The sequence below is a fragment of the Schistocerca cancellata genome, chromosome 4 (genome assembly GCF_023864275.1).
Source record: "Schistocerca cancellata isolate TAMUIC-IGC-003103 chromosome 4, iqSchCanc2.1, whole genome shotgun sequence".
Lineage (NCBI taxonomy): Eukaryota > Metazoa > Arthropoda > Insecta > Orthoptera > Acrididae > Schistocerca > Schistocerca cancellata.
Genome location: NC_064629.1, coordinates 240,041,710 through 240,062,689, shown reverse-complemented (window position 1 = coordinate 240,062,689; position 20,980 = coordinate 240,041,710). Strand labels below are relative to the sequence as shown.

Sequence of the window (20,980 nt, the reverse complement as noted above, 5' to 3'; positions counted from 1 at the left end):
CAAACTCCGTCCACTTCAACAAATACTTGTACAACAGCATTATTTTCACTCCTCATCATTTCAGTAAATAGTAAGAATAAATGGCTCTGAGCACTATGGGACTCAACTGCTGAGGTCATTAGTCCCCTAGTAAGGAAAAATTTATAAAGAATTCCTATCAAAAATTTATATAATTTTGAAAACGATGTGTAAGACAACATATTCTGATTCTCGTAAATTTAAATAGTAAATATGGGGTTGACTATGGGGAAAAATATTAGGAAGTCAATGGGTTAATGACGGTGGGCTGGTACACCGGCCAGAATGAATGTGGGTTTTTGTCGGTTTCCCACGCTCGTTTCAGCAAATCCTGTTCTGGTCCCCAAATTCTGCCTCAGTGAACACGATATACAAACAGATAAAAATACGATCACTCACAGAACAAGGTTTACACAATTCGCATTCAAAGGGTGTATACGAGTCTCAGTCCTCAAGTCTCCTTGCCAACTGCAGCGTCGGGAATTGTTTTCTGGCACTCAGATAACTAAATAAAATTTGTCAAATCCTGAAAATGCACACGCTGAACTAGGAGGTATAAACGCTAGGAAAAAGAAAGAAGCAATCATTATATCCCTTAGCACGTGCAGGGAGCACCGATTTATATTAAAAGCTTCCTACATCAATCAGGTTTCTTTTAGAATTTCATATAAAGTTTACAGTATACTGCTTTTTTTTTTTTTTAGTATCCGACAGTGAAACTGAAAGATCTGTTAAGACTAATTACTCTGCAGGTGTGAGAATTCGTATATTATACAACGGTTGTATCACAAGCAGACAAAATATAGCTCTGTAATACTATAAACACAGTATTAGAGCCAAGCTGTCATTTATTTCTATATTATTTAACATATCTGAAGCTGGAAGACACTGCCCAAAACCAGTCGTTTGAAACAATAGAAACAGTGATCAACAGACAGAAAATAAATCTATTTTCCCTTAATTACTACTAAATTCTTGACAGAGCTAGCATTCCCTCCACAACTGGACATCATTTTGCAGAAATCATCTTGATTTGAATAAAATACTTTTAGTGGCTATAAACTACATTATTATTCCATTTTCTCGTATTACATTTAGACTGTCGAACATGTTTTAGAGCTTTGATTGCTGTACGGTGTCTGCGCTCGCATAAAACGTGCTATTTGTTTGTTTGCTAGAATGCTACCTACGCGGGTGGCGTGAATAAATTTCACTGTAATGAGCTCGATTTAGAATGGACGTCACGTACAGCAATGTCAAAACATTCCACAATGCATTTCAAACGGTGACATTCACACACTGTGTCAACGGAACGGCACGCTAGCGTCGAGGATTCTCAGTATGAATAATATTAATGTTGACAAGTTATGGTTTTGCGTTTCCTTAAACTTCTGCAAACACACGCATTGATCCCCACCCCCCCGGAACATGGCGATCGTTGTAACTGATTATCAGATAAAACTTTCTCAGTTGTGCTTTCATCATGCACCAGGCCAATGAGCTCAGAATAAACGTTACGGATCTTTGACTGTGGTACGGAGAGCCACTTTTCACAAAGCAACGTATTATTACTAGGCCAGTGATTTAAGTTACGACGTTGTAAGCTGACTTAGAGAGATTAAGTGCTGTATTTTCCACAGACCTGATGATTCTCGCATCTGACGACTGAAACCGATAATAGTGAAATAAATTGTGTGCAACCTATGGCTATTTTATCTGAATACTTTTTAAGCGTTGTTTTATTGTTTGCTTTATTTTCTCAGACTGCAGAGATTGCACCAGGAGTTGACATTTTTCCTATAATTGTTCTCTCACAAGCGAGAGTATATATATATAAGATTAAGTTTTTAGAACACGTGAACAAAAAAGCCTACATTTAAGATAAATTAGAAAACAGGCAAACAAAAAGGTGGTTAAATGCGCAATTTCAAGCAGCCTGCCAGAGACAGTGTTCCCAAACGTGTTCTTCCTTTGGTTTCCTCGAACCGAACAGGAGAGCGATACAAAAATTGGGCATTGCACGGTAGCAACGATCGAACTCAACCAATGGCTCAGCTGTCTCATGCGGTACCACTTGTGCAACGACTACAACAGATATTCATGGTATGAGCTTGTCTGCTGAATTGCCAATGTCCAATTGTTGCATCGCTCTCGTGCTCAGTTCGAGGAAAACAATCGAAGAACACGCCTGGCAGCACCATCTCTGGCAGGCTGGTCAAATTTGCGGTCGCAACGACCTGATAGGCTTACTTCAGCGCTAATTAAATCGGAACCGCTGCAACGTATCGAGTTTCTTCTTAACACTTATTTCTCAGCACAACCTAACCTGCAGCACAGCTACAAATTTTTCAGACTGTTTCTGACCAGCCTATATTTGGTAAGATTAGGCAGTAGTTTCCACATTCAGGAATCTTATTTGAATGCTGGCTGTTTGTGATAAAATCGTCTTATGCCTCATGTAAGAAGAGAAACGTCTACCAGAGCTTTTGAAATGCCGGAAGCAGCAGGAGTGTGACCAATTGAGACTGCGGTTTCACGTTCCACGATACTGCTACTTGGATTGGTCATAATACCACGTCTGGCATGCGTGTATAAAAGCTTTGGTTTCAGAAGGGTGGTACTCAGCGCCATGCAAGATCTCAACTGCCGGTTGCAACTAGCCCACTGACAGGACAGACATATTCTTCCCTCTACAGTGTAGGATCGTCCACCCACGTCGCTCACCTAGTCGAATTTTTTGTCTGAGCAACATGGTGCCCGACATTATGGTATGGGGAGCCACTGAGTACATAACACGATCACCCCTGATTCGGATAGCCGGTAATCTGGCTGCAGGCGTTACACTTCCGACGTGTTAAGACCAGTGCCTGTGCCCTACCGTCAAAGTATTCGTGGCACTATCTTTCAACAAGAAACGGAAGAACAGACGTTGGCCGTGCTTTCCAGGTTGGCCGTGCTTTCCAGCCCTACCTCGATAGAGAGTTGGCTCGAATGTTGCCCTACCCAGCTCCTTCCACGGATCTCACACGCAGTGAAAACATTTAGTTGTCGGTTGCTGATAGTACGCAACCATTCGTCAGGCAATAGGATTGGTGAACTCTGACAAAGAGCTGAAGTAGGATGGAATGACGTCACGGTATCTGTCGTACGAGCTCAGTTCGACTCGCTCCGCAGCCGGGTTAGAGCTGTTGTTGTTAGCAGAGGTGGCAGCTCTGTGTGCAAAAATTCTCACCCTAAAAACACGAAAGCCAACGGACTCGCTGCAGTGGTGACATCAGTGCCCTTCATATCACCAAAGTTTTAGTATACACTCCTGGAAATTGACAAAAGAACACATTGACACCGGTGTGTCAGACCCACCATACTTGCTCCGGACACTGCGAGAGGGCTGTACGGCACAGCGGGCACACCAGGAACCGCGGTGTTGGCCGTCGAATGGCGCTAGCTGCGCAGCATTTGTGCACCGCCGCCGTCAGTGTCAGCCAGTTTGCCGTGGCATACGGAGCTCCATCGCAGTCTTTAACACTGGTAGCATGCCGCGACAGCGTGGACGTGAACCGTATGTGCAGTTGACGGACTTTGAGCGAGGGCGTATAGTGGGCATGCGGGAGGCCGGGTGGACGTTCCGCCGAATTGCTCAACACGTGGGGCGTGAGGTCTCCACAGTACATCGATGTTGTCGCCAGTGGTCGGCGGAAGGTGCACGTGCCCGTCGACCTGGGACCGGACCGCAGCGACGCACGGATGCACGCCAAGACCGTAGGATCCTACGCAGTGCCGTAGGGGACCGCACCGCCACTTCCCAGCAAATTAGGGACACTGTTGCTCCTGGGGTATCGGCGAGGACCATTCGCAACCGTCTCCATGAAGCTGGGCTACGGTCCCGCACACCGTTAGGCCGTCTTCCGCTCACGCCCCAACATCGTGCAGCCCGCCTCCAGTGGTGTCGCGACAGGCGTGAATGGAGGGACGAATGGAGACGTGTCGTCTTCAGCGATGAGAGTCGCTTCTGCCTTGGTGCCAATGATGGTCGTATGCGTGTTTGGCGCCGTGCAGGTGAGCGCCACAATCAGGACTGCATACGACCGAGGCACACAGGGCCAACACCCGGCATCATGGTGTGGGGAGCGATCTCCTACACTGGCCGTACACCACTGGTGATCGTCGAGGGGACACTGAATAGTGCACGGTACATCCAAACCGTCATCGAACCCATCGTTCTACCATTCCTAGACCGGCAAGGGAACTTGCTGTTCCAACAGGACAATGCACGTCCGCATGTATCCCGTGCCACCCAACGTGCTCTAGAAGGTGTAAGTCAACTACCCTGGCCAGCAAGATCTCCGGATCTGTCCCCCATTGAGCATGTTTGGGACTGGATGAAGCGTCGTCTCACGCTGTCTGCACGTCCAGCACGAACGCTGGTCCAACTGAGGCGCCAGGTGGAAATGGCATGGCAAGCCGTTCCACAGGACTACATCCAGCATCTCTACGATCGTCTCCATGGGAGAATAGCAGCCTGCATTGCTGCGAAAGGTGGATATACACTGTACTAGTGCCGACATTGTGCATGCTCTGTTGCCTGTGTCTATGTGCCTGTGGTTCTGTCAGTGTGATCATGTGATGTATCTGACCCCAGGAATGTGTCAATAAAGTTTCCCCTTCCTGGGACAATGAATTCACGATGTTCTTATTTCAATTTCCAGGAGTGTACCTCCACAACACCTCCAGATTTAATCATGTGTTTTTCCTACTATACTGTAACAATAAGTAAAATTTTGCCGGTCGGGGTGGCCGAGCGGTTCTAGGCACCACAGTCTGGAACCGCGCGACCGCTACGGTCGCAGGTTCGAATCCTGCCTCGGGCATGGATGTGTGTGATGTCCTTATGTTAGTTAGGTTTAAATAGTTCTAAGTTCTGGGGGACTGATGACCACAACAGTTAAGTCCCATAGTGCTCAGAGCCATATGAACCATTTGAAAATTTTGTCCTTTGCTGCCCTTCCTGGTGTTGCAGCTTTAATGACCAGGCCAACAGTAAATGTAATATATACCTGCATTTTCTTTTCCTGTCCTGAAAGGACGAATGGTTCTCTCTGGAGCTGATGTTGTTGACCTTTTCTTCCACCCGAGTTATCATAACGTCGATCTCACACGTCCTCTTCTATGCTAGTAACCGCTTCCCATGTGTGGTGCCCGCCTAACTTGTTAAAGTGTTGATGGCGTTGTATCTCTATTCCTACTGCTACTTCTGTTTACTAAATTAGATGCTTCTGTGGATCTGGCATTCCTCGACATACATCCAATTTTCATATATCCTTGTCGTCGGTCAATTATAGTCTACAGCAAATATGCCTACTATTTTGTATTACATAAGATTTTTTTAAAACTATCAGATTGCTCGATGATCACATTATAGTATGTGTACTGTGCAATTTAATAAATCATAGTGTCCTAATTTCTGCTCACGAATTGTCACCGTGCCACAGGTTCTGACAAATCACGTCCTCAGGTTTTATTAGCGCTACTGCCGGGCATTTCCAATTCATCGAGTTCCTACACCTGAACAAGGCTATTGTAACTCTTATGTTAAATGGTTTTCGTAAAAAGCACTCTGTCTTCAGGCCACGAATGGCCTACCGGGACCATCCGACCGCCGGGTCATCCTCAGTGGAGGACGCTGAGAGGCGTGGGGTCAGCACACCGCTCTCCCGGTCGTTATGATGGTATTCTTGACAGGAGCCGCTACTGTTCGGTCGAGTAGCTCCTCAGTTGGCATCACGAGGCTGAGTGCACGCCGAAAAATGGCAACAGCGCATGGCGGCCCGTATGGTCACCTATCCAAGTGCCGACCACGCCCGACAGCGCTTAACTTCGGTGATCTCACGGGAACCGGTATATCCACTGCGGCAAGGCCGTTGCCATAAATGGGTTTCGTAAGGTGCTACAATACTGTCCAGAACCTGGGCAGAAGTTAAATGTCACGTTTTGGTGCCGGCCGCGGTGGTCTAGCGGTTCTGGCGCTGCAGTCTGGAACCGCAGGACTGCTACGGTCGCAGGTTGGAATCCTGCCTCGGGCATGGATGTGTGTGATGTCCTTAGGTTAGTTAGGTTTAAGTAGTTCTAAGTTCTAGGGGACTTATGACCTAAGATGTTGAGTCCCATAGTGCTCAGAGCCATTTTCACGTTTTGGTGACCTGTAGCTTCCAGCGTGGCAATATGTTGACTTGGCACGGAATGGCGTGGGCACAATGTCCTCGCTACCTGTTGGCTGACAGAACCCGAAAATATGAGCATAACAAAAACCCAGTCTCCCGACCATCATCGAGTTTGAGGCCAGGGACGCCACTGTCACTGCTCATGGAGTCTTGCGGTGTCGGCCCAAGCAAGCAGCCGTGTGCTGCAAGTTGTCTTAATTATTGTCAATTAAAATCAATATCTTGGTCAAAAAGTGTTGACAATCGTAATTATCAAACTGGATGTGTATGTGATGATCAAGAATCAATGCATGGCATAAAGTGTGGTTAGACACCATTGGGTTATTGTGCCGTGTGACATCAGTGATTGTAAAATGTTTCAATACTGTGCTGCAGCAGGAATTCCAGACAGTAATTTAAGCAGTCATTCTTAAATTTGACTTGACGTTTTCATTACTGAAGTCAAGTTCCTAGCTCTCCAGTGATTGTCACTTAGCAGTTCTCCGACATCTCAACAAGTCAACGTGTCCAGGACTCGGTGTTACCGGCTGCAGTGAAAAATGACATAAACTGTAGCAGAATCGAGGTAGGAGACCTCTGTAGAAACTTTTGGCGAGGTGTGATGAATCTCCACATCTCTAAACACAACTATCTCGTGTATGGTCGGTTTAGTACCACACTGGGGCACGTACATACCAATGTAAGAGGAGTCTTCTACATAGGATCCTGGTGGGAATAATATTAATGATTTTTAGAGATTTTCGTTACTGTAACAGTGTGGAAAAGTAGGGAAAGTGAACAGTGCAGTTGACATAGTACTAACTTGGGACAAAATCTGGTAAACAGTGTACACAAGAGAACTCCCCATTGGACTCCCCTCAGATTTAATCGTAAGAGGACCCACATGACAGCCCGTCAAAAACTGATCACAGATCAAGCATGAAAACAGGAAAAAGATTTACTGAATTGTAAAAAAAAGCAAAATAAAAGCAGTGCACGGTCTGAGGAGAACAAGTGCAACACCGAGTAGAATGGCAGAGCCATGGAGTCATGCTTCAATGGTATCGGTACTTGACCATTAAGCGGGAGAGCTGTGTTCAAAGTTCATCCCAGCATTTTTTTTCGCTAGCCGCTGTATTCAAGTCTGTGTCTGTGTTGTGGTGTAATGTCCGTTTGCAAAAGCGAGGTGTAAGGGAGGGGCCCATAATGAAAGTCGATTCTGCACAACTCCTCTATTAGCAGCCGAACGGAAGTGGCTTTCGAATGGAAACCGCAATTGTTTGATGACAAGGCGACAAGTCACCCGAATCCTCCACCAGAAAACATGTCTGGTGAGTCATTAGTAACAGTACGTGTGTTACATGATACTGATTCTCTTATCGACGCACCTAACTTGTACGTCTGGTGACAGATGTAGGTGTTCGTATGAATTTGAATGTGATCTCTCCAGAGGAAATGATAAAAACGAACTAGTTTGTCACATAAGCTGCAACAAATGAACGCAACAGTTTCACAATCACACAGTTTTCCTTTTGCTCTGTCCAAACATATGTTTTTAACGTTTTTGAAGTTGCGTTCCGTTTTGGACGTTTCGACTCCTTAGTTGTAACGTAGTTCATACCCATTTATTTGTTGTTTTCATTTCTGTGAGACTGCGATGATTAATGAGAGCAAACGAGATACCACATAGACTTTACTTGCGACGGTAATGAATTCTTACCGTACGACTCATATTCTTTAGCCAATGTATACAATGACTTCTGTCAAAACTACAGAAAGAGAACAAACTTAACAGTGACCGGAAGGACAGTTCATAATTTTGTGAAAAAAATAAAATAAAAATAAATGGCATCGAAGAGTTTTGAATCCTAATCGTCTATCTCAGGTGAAACAGGTCGAAAACGGTATTGGGTCAGATTCACATGACGAAGCGTCGGAATTTCACGTGTTCGTAGTTCATAGTTAAGCTATGCCAAATGTTTCAGAAATGCAAAATAATTCAGAGGTAACGGGAGCCCTTTCTCGTGTGCTCTGTTCAAGTACACTCAGAAGACCATAGGTCTGAAATGGAGCCAGCAAGTGCAATTCAGCGCACTGTATCAGCAGGCAATGTACCAGCTGACAGGGATGGTTAAAATCCTGGAATAATTGCTACTGATAGGGACGATCAAAAACACTACAAAAAAGAGTAACCAAGCAATTAAAGACGAAGTTAAATATGTAAATATTAAAACTGACCACAGCAAAGACGAGATTCGCTCAGAAATCTTAACCTTATTTAAGAAATGTGATAGAGGCGAAAGCTAGTAATAGAGACACTATCAGAAGAAGTTTGAAGAGGCAAAGAGTTGCTTGTAGCACAGGGGCCTACGATAACATGCTTAGAATATAATGTAGTACAAGTAGTGAATGATTTAAAAGGAACTAATGAGATTTATGAAATCTCTCATAAGTAGCAGGACAGCAGCATAGCAAAGGTTCATTTATGCAAGAGAGTAGCAGTAGTTAAAAAGTCATGTAACGTCTGTACAGATGTACCTCTCTGAGAACTGCAAGGAATTCGCGAAAAAGTTGAAAGCAGATCTGAGGCAGAATTGGAGGTAGTAGCTTAGTATGTTGATAAGGTGGAACCTGAAAAAAAGCAGAGACTTGAGGCGTCTACGACGACGAAAGATCGAAAGACAAAAACAACATTTACGTTATGTCTGACGGACAGCACTTGAGGGTGTGTACATTTCACAGTTTCTCCGTTAGGGGGAGCATCCTTCCAGTGTCATTCAAGCAACAATCTGAAGTAATATTTCCAGAACAGTAGGATAATAAGAAGGAGAGAGAGTCCGTAATTAGTAGTCTAGAAGGTGAAGCATTATCTTGGGGATAGCGAACTGAATTGTAATACACCACATACGATCAATTCATAAAAGTATTTAGCAGCGCTCAAAGTTCCTTGAGAAGAGATCTTTTTGATGGTCGCAACTTTATAGTTGTCGATGTAACCTGTCTAGAGAAGAATTCATATTTGGTCGAACCGTTTAAGGAGTTCTACCTAGTATCGATAATAATGATTAAGTTAACTGTGACAATCCAGGAAAAGTTATTTGGAACCCCAAAATCTGACGCCAATATAACTGTGCAGGCACAGGATCAGCTAGACTCACTGGTGGGTACTAACGAAAATTTAGAAGGTTCGCGTCGGAATATATGGAGAGGGAACAGATAGATGTACAAAGTTGTCATGAAGTACCGTCACCAAAACTTAAATGAAGACGGTGGAAACAGACGCACGACGAGAACGAGAAAAAAGGGCACAATATGATGCCCAGGGTCTGTGTAATTGTTATATCAATCCTCCCAGAAGAGGGAATGAAAAGTATGAACAGGATGCTTCACCTCAGGGAAACTCTTAGGATGTTCGGATGAAGTCTGATCTAGAACTGTAATTGCTGAAGCACGAAATATCAAGTTTACAGGATATGATACCAGGGATAGCATTACACTGGCATTGATGGAAGTAGCTCACAGACCTGAAGCACTTGAACAAATAATTAGTATTCAGATGTATGATTTGAATGCGATAGCCGTAGTGGTTTGCGGCTCGGAGACGAGTGCCATAGCACAAAACCTGTGTGATAAGCTTAATGTAAATAATGAGATGCCAGTAAGACCAGTGTAGGGACTGAGAATAATTACAATGTGTGGAGCTAAAAACAAGCAAGTAAGAAGGCAGATCCTGTTAGACTTCATGATCAATAGGAGGAAATATATGCAATAATGCAATGCAATGTTGGTACCAAACATCAGTGTTGCGTTGTAATAGATTTTGCCACTGTTCTAATTAATGTTAACAGAGACTAAGTAACTGAGAGACTAAAAAGGAAGGACATTCCGGCAGAAAGGAAAGTAGGAACCAAGTAAAGATAATGACGACCATTTTCTTGCTGGTATGTATAAAATAAACAATCATGATCAATGACTGCATATCAACATACAGGTAATGGGACAAAGGCTGAGATTAGCAACAAGAAATGCCCAAGGTTGGCTAAAGTAGAAGGGTTGAGTGCTATAGAGGCGATGAAACTAAAAAGAATATTTTATGCAATCGCAATCAGGCATTTACATCAGAACCAGGTTTGATGAGACATTATTTGTGTAAACTGAAAGTAATGCCACATGATGCTTTTAGAATGACATCACATCTTATCCTAATTACCAAAACGAAGGTGGTTTACAAAGAGATCAAAAGAATGATAGACTGGGAAGCTACTAAGAGAGCCCAACGCAGTTGCGTAACTCCCCTTGCTGTGATTTCGGAAAAGAAAGGATCAGTATGAATCACACTGTATGTAAGGGCAATTAACAAAATTGTAGTGCCCCAAGTAGATCATCCAGAGATACTAAAGAACTGGTCCAGAAAGTCAGTGACACACGGGTAAATCTAGTATCAATCAAGATTGGGAAGCTGCTAAGAGAGCCCAATGCAGTTGCGTAACTCCCCTTGCTGTGATTTCGGAAAAGAAAGGATCAGTATGAATCACACTGTATGTAAGGGCAATTAACAAAATTGTAGTGCCCCAAGTAGATCATCCAGAGATACTAAACTAACTGGTCCAGAAAGTCAGTGACGCACGGGTAAATCTAGTATCAATCAAACCGAGAGCTTCTGACGAGTGAGTCCGCAGCTCGCGGTCGTGCGGTAGCGTTCTCGCTTCCCACGCCCGGGTTCCCGGGTTCGATTCCCGGCGGGGTCAGGGATTTTCTCTGCCTCGTGATGACTGGGTGTTGTGTGCTGTCCTTAGGTTAGTTAGGTTTAAGTAGTTCTAAGTTCTAGGGGACTGATGACCACAGCAGTTAAGTCCCATAGTGCTCAGAGCCATTTGAACCATTTTTTTCTGACGAGTGACTATAACTGTGGAATGGAGGAAATAAACAACTTTTGTGTATCGAGGGTGAGGAAACCAGTTCAAGGTATTACCATTTTACCTGAAGATATCGACTGCAGCCTTAATTTGCGTGCTAGACACAGTGTTAGGTGAGAAACTGTTGGAGACAATGTACTGATTGCCACTAAAAGGTGGAGTGAACACTATCAGATTTTAAGAGAAGAATTAGTAGCATTTGAAAACAAGGACATTAGAGTGAATTTAGAGAAATCAAAGTGTGGTAAAAAAGTAATTAATTTCTTTGGACACATTATTTCAGCTTCAGGAATTACACCTGACCTTCGAAAAATTCATGCTAGACCCTATCAGTTATTTTCCTATGTCCAGGAACAGGAAACAAATAAAATGGTTTCTTGGCCTCTGTGGGTCCTATCGATAATTTGTGACAAATCCATGCTGAATGCTAAAGCACTGAATCAGTTAACTGAAGGGAATTCTATTTGTGTGGGGACTGATGAATGTAGGAAGGAATTTAAGGAATCTGATCACACACTGATTTACCATAGAACTTTTGGTTAGGGACAGATGCTTCAGAATATGGGATTGGTACCATTTTTTTTTTACAAATTTATATGTAACAGGAGGAAAAACCATCACATTTGCCAGTAGAATCGTAAACAAATTGAAACAAAGTACTCGGTGAGAGAGATAGAAGCATTGGCCATTTTCAATTTATATGTAACAGGAGGAAAAACCATCACATTTGCCAGTAGAATCGTAAACAAATTGAAACAAAGTACTCGGTGAGAGAGAAAGAAGCATTGGCCATTTTCAAAAAATTAATTTTTACCCTGTGGGGCGAAAACTGTACGTGTACATTCACTATACAGCATTATCCGTCTTGTCAGACTACAAGCTAACACTTCGTAAACTGTCAAGAAGGGCATTAGTTCTGCAAGAATACAATTTGAAAGGTGTTTATATACCAGAAGGTGGAAAAATGGTACCAGATGCCTTGTTCAAAATGGTTCAAATGGCTCTGAGCACTATGGGACTTAACATCTGTGGTCATCAGTCCCCTAGAACTTAGAACTACTTAATCCTAACTAACCTAAGAACATCATACATATCCGTGCCCGAGGCAGGATTCGAACCTGCGACCGTAGCGGTCACGCGGTTCCAGACTGAAGCGCCTAGAGCCGCACGGCCACATCGGCCGGCCAGATGCCTTGTCCCAGGTGTCAGTTGAGTTGAGTGAAATTAATGTGAATGATACAAAATTGCAAGAAATGAAAATTTTGTACATGAGTGGAGTTAAGTTTGAGGACCACAGAATAAAATTAAGTCAAACTATGCGAAGGTAGCAAAATGCCGACAAAACGCTAAGAATGGTGATACGATATTGAGAGTACAGGAAGAAAGTAAAAATAAGAAAATTTTCCTGAGTCAAGTAAATGGAAGTTTTTCTGGTCACGAAATGAGACAGAGAAATTAATCATACACATTCATTTAAGCTACGGACTTTTTGGGGTAAAGAAATGTACTGAGAAATTCAGGGAGTCTTGCATCTTTAACATCATGGAAGAAAGAGTGAGAAGATTATTAGAAGAATATGAAAAATGTCAAAAAACCAAGGTATCAGCGCTGTATCGAAAAGGAAACATCTATCCCATCAACCTGGATTGAGTTATGGATAAAGCTCCTATTGACATGTATGGCCCCCTCCCAAAACCACAAGGGGGATATGTATACATATATTTGTAGCATTAAATACAATCTAAGACATAAAAAATGATGCACCATGAAGGAATTATCCAAATGGGATGGAAGGCAGCAAATTTGGTGTACATGTACAGAGAAACAAATGATTACAATTTCAGAGAAGTAACAGGTATAGAGACAAACAAGAAGAGGTATAGAGGCAATCTCTATAAATCAGTTGTCAAATACCTTATTTAGCAAACTGATGAGTGTCAAAGAACGGTTTAGAACATGCAGTAAAGAATGAAGGTATAAAGTAAGGAAGAATATAAGCAGCAATCTGTATGCTATGTAATAGTTGTTACTGATACCAAAGATATTTGGTGGGTGACGAATATTTTGCCAATAGAAGGATATTAAGGGTATTAGAATTTAGACGTTATTAAGTGAAGGATAGGTAAATCAGTCACTAAGAGATATTAAGGTTACAATAGTATGGGATACGTAAACCTTCTACTAATAGGTATTGACAGCATTACGTGGAGAGTAACTGCACAGTAATTACGTAAATAGCATAGGCGGATTGTACGTATATGTGAAAGAAGAATAATGAACACAGATTACTGGTTAACGAAGGTACAACATAGAAAGATGTTTAACTGTTGGTCCCCTGGTATTCATCAAATGTAAAAATTGTTTGAAGATCAAAAGGGTATGAATAGAAAGAGGTAAGCACTTGGTTTACAGATAATATCATAAAGAACCACCAAAGGATTTATTACTTTTGCAGAGATGCTATGGACATGAACGCACACAGCGTGTACTGATCTGAATGGCGGTAGCTATAATTGTACAAAAAATGAAACGAGTATCCAATGAACAATGGTCTTATTACAGATCTGTTAGATTAAGTGTGCCACGTCGCATTCTAGAAGGAAACAATAAACCACTCTCTGTATTATAACAACAATTGCATTTAAAATGTATGGTAAAAGACGCAGCGTAACTGTAAGGAATTTTGTACAGGGAAGAAGGAAAGCATCGTGCAGAGCGCAGAAGGCAGATGCGAACTGGGAACGCTAATGGCTTGTTGATGGGCGACGAAGTGATCCGACGTGAGGTCGGAAAATGTGGAAGACCCCAGTCGCACAAAAAGTACAGCAGAAAGACCAAACGTTGGTCACCGACACCTGGCAATGAAAGTATTCACTTTCAGTGACTCAGATACAATGAGGTTCAGAGTATCGAAGTATAAAGCTGTGAGCAAGAGAGATGAAATTAATTTTAAGGTGGCGAAAATAAAATAAATGATTAATCAAGGTGAATTTACTTTTGGGTACATAAACGTAACTTGTATCTAATAAATTTTAATATTATCTGTTACATGTAAAACTGTAGCTGAGTCATCAGATGAGGCCTGAAGGGAAATGGTAGAACTGCACAGCATCACTGAATGCACACGTCAGCACAACGACAACTAGACCTTAACTCTAACAACTCTCCAGATGCCTACCATCAAAACTAATGTTAATATCTTAAGACACTTCATTAGATGGCAGCATGCCTCAACTAAAAGATGTATTCTGTTTTGTGTATAGTATTAAGCTGGTGAAATGATTTGCAGCAAAAAGATAAATGTGTTGAAACAAACCCCATGGACAAAATTTGCGACGAGGTAGTAACATAAATATCAATTCAAGTGATTTGAAAGAGTAGAATTAGTGAAACAACAGTATCTTCAGCAGTAAAAAGACTTAAGTTGAGGAATAAGAATTAATATCATTACCAGATAGGAAAGATTGTAGTTGTGTATCGAAAGAATGGGTTCATTTAAATTTCCAAATTTTTGTTGCCTTTGGGAGTTTCCGATTTTGCGAACGAAGCAAGCGGTGAGAAATGTAACGCTTATGTTAAATGGGTTTTGTAAAGTGGTACAATCCTGTCCAAGAACTTCTGTCTTTGCAGAAGGTGAACGGAACAAAGTCCTCTCTAGCTGTTGATTGACAGCACTCCAAACATATATGAGCATAGTAAATACCCAGGCCCCCGATTGGCCGAAGAGTTTGAGGCCAGAAACGCCTTTGTCACTGTTCAGAGAGTATCGTGGCATTTGACCCACGCAAGCAGTCACGTGTCAGTCACGGACCACAAGAAGCGTTGCACATTGTGTTAATCAGTGTCATTTGAAGTTAAAAGGCAACAGGAAATGGTGGGAGAGAGCTGACTATTAAATTGGACGCGAAGTGTGATGACTGATGGACGTTGCATATTATAAAGTGCTGTTATGCACTATTGGGTTATTGAACTGTGAGATATTGGTGATCGTAAAATGTTTCAGTACTCTGCCGCGGGAGGTACTGCAGACAGTAATTCAAGCTGACATCCTTAAAATTGACCTGAAGTTTTCATTACTGAAATAAAGTTTCTGATACTCCTATGGTTTTCACTTAACAATACTCCACATGTCAATAAGCCCACGAGTCCACGACTTGGTGCTATCAACTGCTGCGAAAGGGACATAATCTGCAGAAGACACCAGTTAGGAGACCTCCATAGATACTTTTGGCGAGGTGTGACGGATCTACAGATCTCTAAACCTAACTCTCACGTGTATGGTCGGTTTATTACAAATAGATTCCGCGGGTAGTACTGCAATTACCAATGTAAGGATAGTATTGTACAATGTGTATTTTTCATGTGTATAGATACGTGGAATAGCATTCTCATCCTCCAGCAACAACTGTGAACAGCCTGTCTCCATTACGTTCAGGCATTACGTTTTCATTAATATTGTATCAGGATATTTTGACTGAACACTGAACTGTCTCTACAAGGGTATATTGTAATTGAATAGGTGAAACTAAACATAATTTTTTTCTTTATAGAATCAGCACTGTTTCAGGGGAACAAAAAACTATTCGTATTAACGACTTGCTGTAACCTGTACAGATAGCTGCTCATGTTAAACCAGCGGCACTGGATCGAGTCTGCCTGGCACATTAAGGACGAGAGTCAGTGCGTCGGCCAACCTGGATGAGGATTTTAGGTGGTTTCCCGCTCCCCACTAGATGAATACCGGGCTGGAACCAAAACTCCGCCTCAGTTACACGATTCACAAACATTTAGAAAACTTTCGCTCACTTTAACGTGAATAACACTGAACGCAGACGGTGGGGTTACACCCATTCCGTCGTCTGACTCCACGCCAAAGGTACAAGAGAAAAAAAAAGAAGATTAAACACAGCTTGCTATATACCCACACGATAGAGTGCTAATGGTATGTGTCGTTGAGCATGAAGATTTCATCTTCTCATAGCCATAGTCATTTGGTATTTCAAGAAATTGTCGACTAATAGCAATGACACAATCATACGGGAATCTTATCGTTTATGTGAGTGCAAAGATGAATATTTGACTAACAGAGTCCAGTAAGTTGTATTGGACAGCGAATGTTTAACAGAAACAAAAGTAACATCAAGTACCTTCAATGAAATGTGGTAGAAAATGTGCTCAGTACACATAGACGATGGATTCGGTAGCATCAGCAGTACAGTCACATTGTTCGTTGTCGATGTTGTTCTCTACAGGAAAATATCATCATTGGATGATCGTAAGGAAATGTATAACTATTTGGACATAATATACACTTGTTGTAATGAGCTGAAACTTTCTTAAAAACTGTCAATTTCAAGATAATGTCCATAAAAAGGGAGGGAACTCTGTGGTATCTGATAAAAAGGTAGTGCGAAGATAGGGAGCATGTCACTTTGTTTAAATATGTAGATACAATACTATGGGGCTGTGTGAAATATGACAGACACCCAAAATCGTAGTACGGGAGGTATACGCAAATATACCATTTTTTGAAAAGGTTACTGGGAATTATGGTGGATCTGCAAAGAAGGTCTCATAGAAGACACCAATACAGTCGACTACTTGAAAGACTAACAGAGACATTCGGGGAACTTAAATGGGTGGTCTGGAATAAAGATGTTGTGTTTCTTGGGAAATCCTACTGCATACATTTAAAGAACCGATATTTGAGAAGGCTAGACGATAATTCGAGTCCTATGAATGGCCAGCGTAATTAGCTGCCATGGGGAAGATCCGCGTTCGATTCCCGGTACTGCCACAGATTTTTCCTTATTGAGAGGACTATTATGGGTTGCACTTAGACTCGTGAAGACAACTGAGGAGCTACTAGGTCGAATAGTAACACTCCACGATCTAGGATGTCTGCAAATGGGCTAGTTGAGTGGTGTGTTTGTCACTTGCGCCTCCATACCATACGCGCTTGACGCGGCAAGGCAGCGTATGACACGGCAGCCGATAGGCATGCCTTTGGCATTCATGGCCTGGACGAGGAGCTCGTTAAATACCATTATTCGATGTCACCATTGTCTTTCTCATGTAGGGACCATTAGAGTAAGATAAGACAGATTGGGGCACGTGCGGAGTCATGCAGAGTGTCACCTTCGCCTGTTCAATAGGCGAATAGAGTAGGATGGAAATTCACTAATACTGTTACCATATATCTCCTGACAGGCAATGTAGTGTCCTGTGCACTATACATGTAGAGGTAAATTACACAGTACTGTGAAGATAGCATTCAAAAGTGCTGACGGAAATTTTTTTGTAGTTGCACTATCATTTTATTTTAAGTTTGAGGCTTTTATATCGTGCTTCTTTCAAATTGTGTAGAGTGTGTTAGGGGTATTGATACGATATTGAGATAATTGGTACCGTAATATGCACACGCTTCAGAGTATTAGTTGCTTTTTTCTGCATCTAACAGTCTTCCTGTAAACCCATCACATAGTTTATAGTATGATGTTTTCTGCACCGTCGTACCTACGCCACGAAGTGGACTACGCTTGTCAGAAGAGTCTATTCTTATTGCGTCCACATGTCCCCGCTGCTTGGGGAAAATTAACATTAATGGCTTGCTTGTGCCATGCATACCTGGAGGTACTAACAAACCTAAAAGCATGATACTCGTTATATCTGTAATTATTAATCTGCAAATGAAGTGAATACTGATGTAATACTGTAGAGTACATTGTCCTCAATCATAAACAGAAATATCTTCACCTACACCCCTAACACCCCAAAAATGAGAGAACAAGAGTATGATTAAATTATGACCAATGCAAGAACAGAGAAGATAAATTACGACGAAAACAATGCCCTGTTCTATCAGCCCTCGTGATTCTACTACCTTCTAATACCGCCTCTGGCTTTGGTAATGGCCTTATTTCGACGAGAAAGAGAGCTCACAAGTTTCTTCTGGATTGTTACATCAAGCAGAAGCCATTCATTGAACATTAGCTCTCACAGACGTAACAAATTGGTGGTACGTTGATTGCTGCGTTTCACACACTCCTGTAAACAGAGTCTTATGTTTTCTATGTAAGTAAGACTGCCTGATTTAGCGGGTAGGTGGAGGTGTGACTGAGTGCCTGAGTGTTCATCAAACCAGGAATGTATGCGTAAAGGCCTATGAAGACGGTTGTTCTCATTTTGGAAGACAGAAGTGTCCACAATATGCTCATCATGAAGATGTAGAAGAAAGGGCAACACATGGTGAAGAGAATGTTGAATAAACATCTGGTTCAAATTCATGGTAACCTGACTGAAAGAGACCTAGTCGTGGTACGAATCTATAAAAAAATTAAAGAACACCTAGGGTGTGAACTGCACCCTCCACACGCTGTGGGCTAAGCGCCTAATTGCAGACTGTGCCTAGCATCACTTGAAAAACGGCATAATTGCGACTCATCACACCACATTACACGCCTACAGTCAGTTATTGGTCAGTTTCTGTGTTGTTCAGCACACCAAAGTCGTGCAACTAGCTTATAAGCCGCTTTGAGGAAAACGTCTTTTGCGAGGTACCCGACTCAGATGTCCATTGCACGCAGCTCCTCTCCCAGTGCTCGTTCGGAAACTATTTGAGGTGAGTCTCCATTCGCTGAACCAGCAATTTATATCGCGTTTGAATCCGATTACAATTGACAAAACGTGATAGACATCTCTAGACCTTGTTCGTGCAGCATTCCCCGTAAACACGATGGGCAGTTTTCGCAGTAGACCACCAAAGTGAGTAACTTCATTCACGGCTTGATCATATGCAAGCGAACAAACGATATCCCTTTTGTGTCATGTCTCCACGTGAACAGCCATTACTGTGCTGATTTCATACAATAGACTATCACAGACACACCAATTCCATCGATTCTACAACATCTACAGCTATCCAAAGCGGCGAGTGTTATATTTTAAAGAGGTGACTAATATTTTGTCCGGTGGGGTGACTGACATTCGAAAACGTCTAGTAAAAAGAATACGCTTTCTTACCGAATACATGTCCCATTACAGAACAACTGGTAGCACACGGTCTCATATTCTGTAAGGACTGTTTGCAGAAAAGTTGTATCTCACACAAACATAGCAATGAAATATCTAGTAATTTATTTTTTTCCGATAGAAATTGTCGTTGAAAGATGCGAGTGGAAAAACAATGGGTTATTTTATAAAATTACTTTTTCTGCTGACAGACTCGATTTTCCTATATTTATTTCTTGCACGACGAATTTCCATGTGTGTTGTCGTTTACTCGTCCGTCACTCTCTTGTTGTCAAATCGGAAACATATTTTCCGTTTATTCAGTCGACAGAATATCCAGTGGCTCCAGTAACAACGAGAGGAATAGTTACAGAAGTTTTGCCAACTGTCGCACTTGTTAGCTACTTGTCGCTACGTCTCCAGGCTATCACTCCAGGCAAGACGAATATTTGATAGTTCATTTTCGTATTCAAACATTGGTACAATTTTTTACCTATAACTACGCTTTGTAGATTTGAACGTTTGTCAAACGTCTCTTCGCTGATATTTCTTAAAGTTTTTGATGAAGCTCCTTGCTGACGTGTTGCTCCACTGCTCCACAACACAAGTTTTCATACTCACTGCAGCGAAATGACCGCAGCAGAAACGTATTTTTCAGTTTAGTGCGTTTGACGGTACGTGCCAATTCATAACATTTCTTTCGAGACGCATACATGTAGTTATAAAAAAAAGTTTATTAATAAAGCGAATAGTTTTCTGAAATTAGTTTGAGACAATTATGAACTTCTGTGAATAATGCTGTCCAGAAGGCTTAATGATTTCTTTCTTACATTATTTATAATATTTTTCCTCTGAGGCCCTCATCAGACCCTGTAACTAAGAAGAAAAGTAATACAAAAAAATGTGATACTATGTATAAACTACCAGTCAAGAACAGTAAGACGTCACCCACGAAGCTTAGACGTTTTGAAACATTTTAATTTTAATTTTGGCAGGCGATATTAAATTTCAATGCTTTATCTACTAACGGCGACTGAACACTTGTCAAGTTTACGTCTGTAAGGTTCACTACGTTATTGTATAACTGATTTTCATTGGTCTGTATGACTTTTGGCGTTCCACAATACCGATTTAATAAATTCTGAAATTTAATTTCGTGAATATCTGTAAAGCCATTCTGTTCTTAAGCCAATATTTCCTCAATCTTGTGGGATACCAATTATACCTTCACGAAAAACTTACATAATAACTACAGCATGTTATATATATATATATATATATATATATATATATATATAAACAGAAGAGTAACGCAGATAAATGATACGTGCTTATAAATAAAATATGATGAATTCTCGGTATTTTACTTTTGTAGACTCCACACTTATGTGTTGCTTTCATTTGAAATACCAACTTTCATATTGTGAAATCGTACCTACTGAGGTCATATTTTGTAATTTAAAATAAGGAATTCTTATTTTACCGCACTCTGTCATTTTACACGTTTATGGCCATAAAAATAAAAGCATTCAACACAAGCGTAGAATTGACTATCGAAATCCCGCCTCAGTATAGGTTTTTTTCCCATAAAACGACACTGGACTTTGTTTCAGAAGTTCTGTACTTGGTGGGTTGGATATTATGATTGTTGTCAGATAGCGTATTCGTTATACTTTTAAATTTTTATACTATTTTTTCTTAATTATAGTATCTGATACTTGCAGTAGCTGAAACATGTTGCAAAATAATTTAATAATGTACACACCATTATTTTGGTTAATTTATTTATTTGCTCTGAAATGATTAGGGCGATTAGACTCTGCTTTCATCTCACCGGGA

At 41.6% G+C, this 20,980-nt stretch overlaps 1 protein-coding gene and 1 pseudogene across 1 annotated transcript in view; both read right to left on the bottom strand.

Moving 5' to 3' along the window:
- Nucleotides 1-20,980, bottom strand: part of LOC126184749 (diacylglycerol kinase 1-like) — a 356,241-nt gene that overhangs the window by 143,304 nt on the left and 191,957 nt on the right. The window lies entirely within an intron of this gene.
- On the bottom strand, nt 5,824-5,941 carry LOC126185842 (5S ribosomal RNA; annotated as a pseudogene).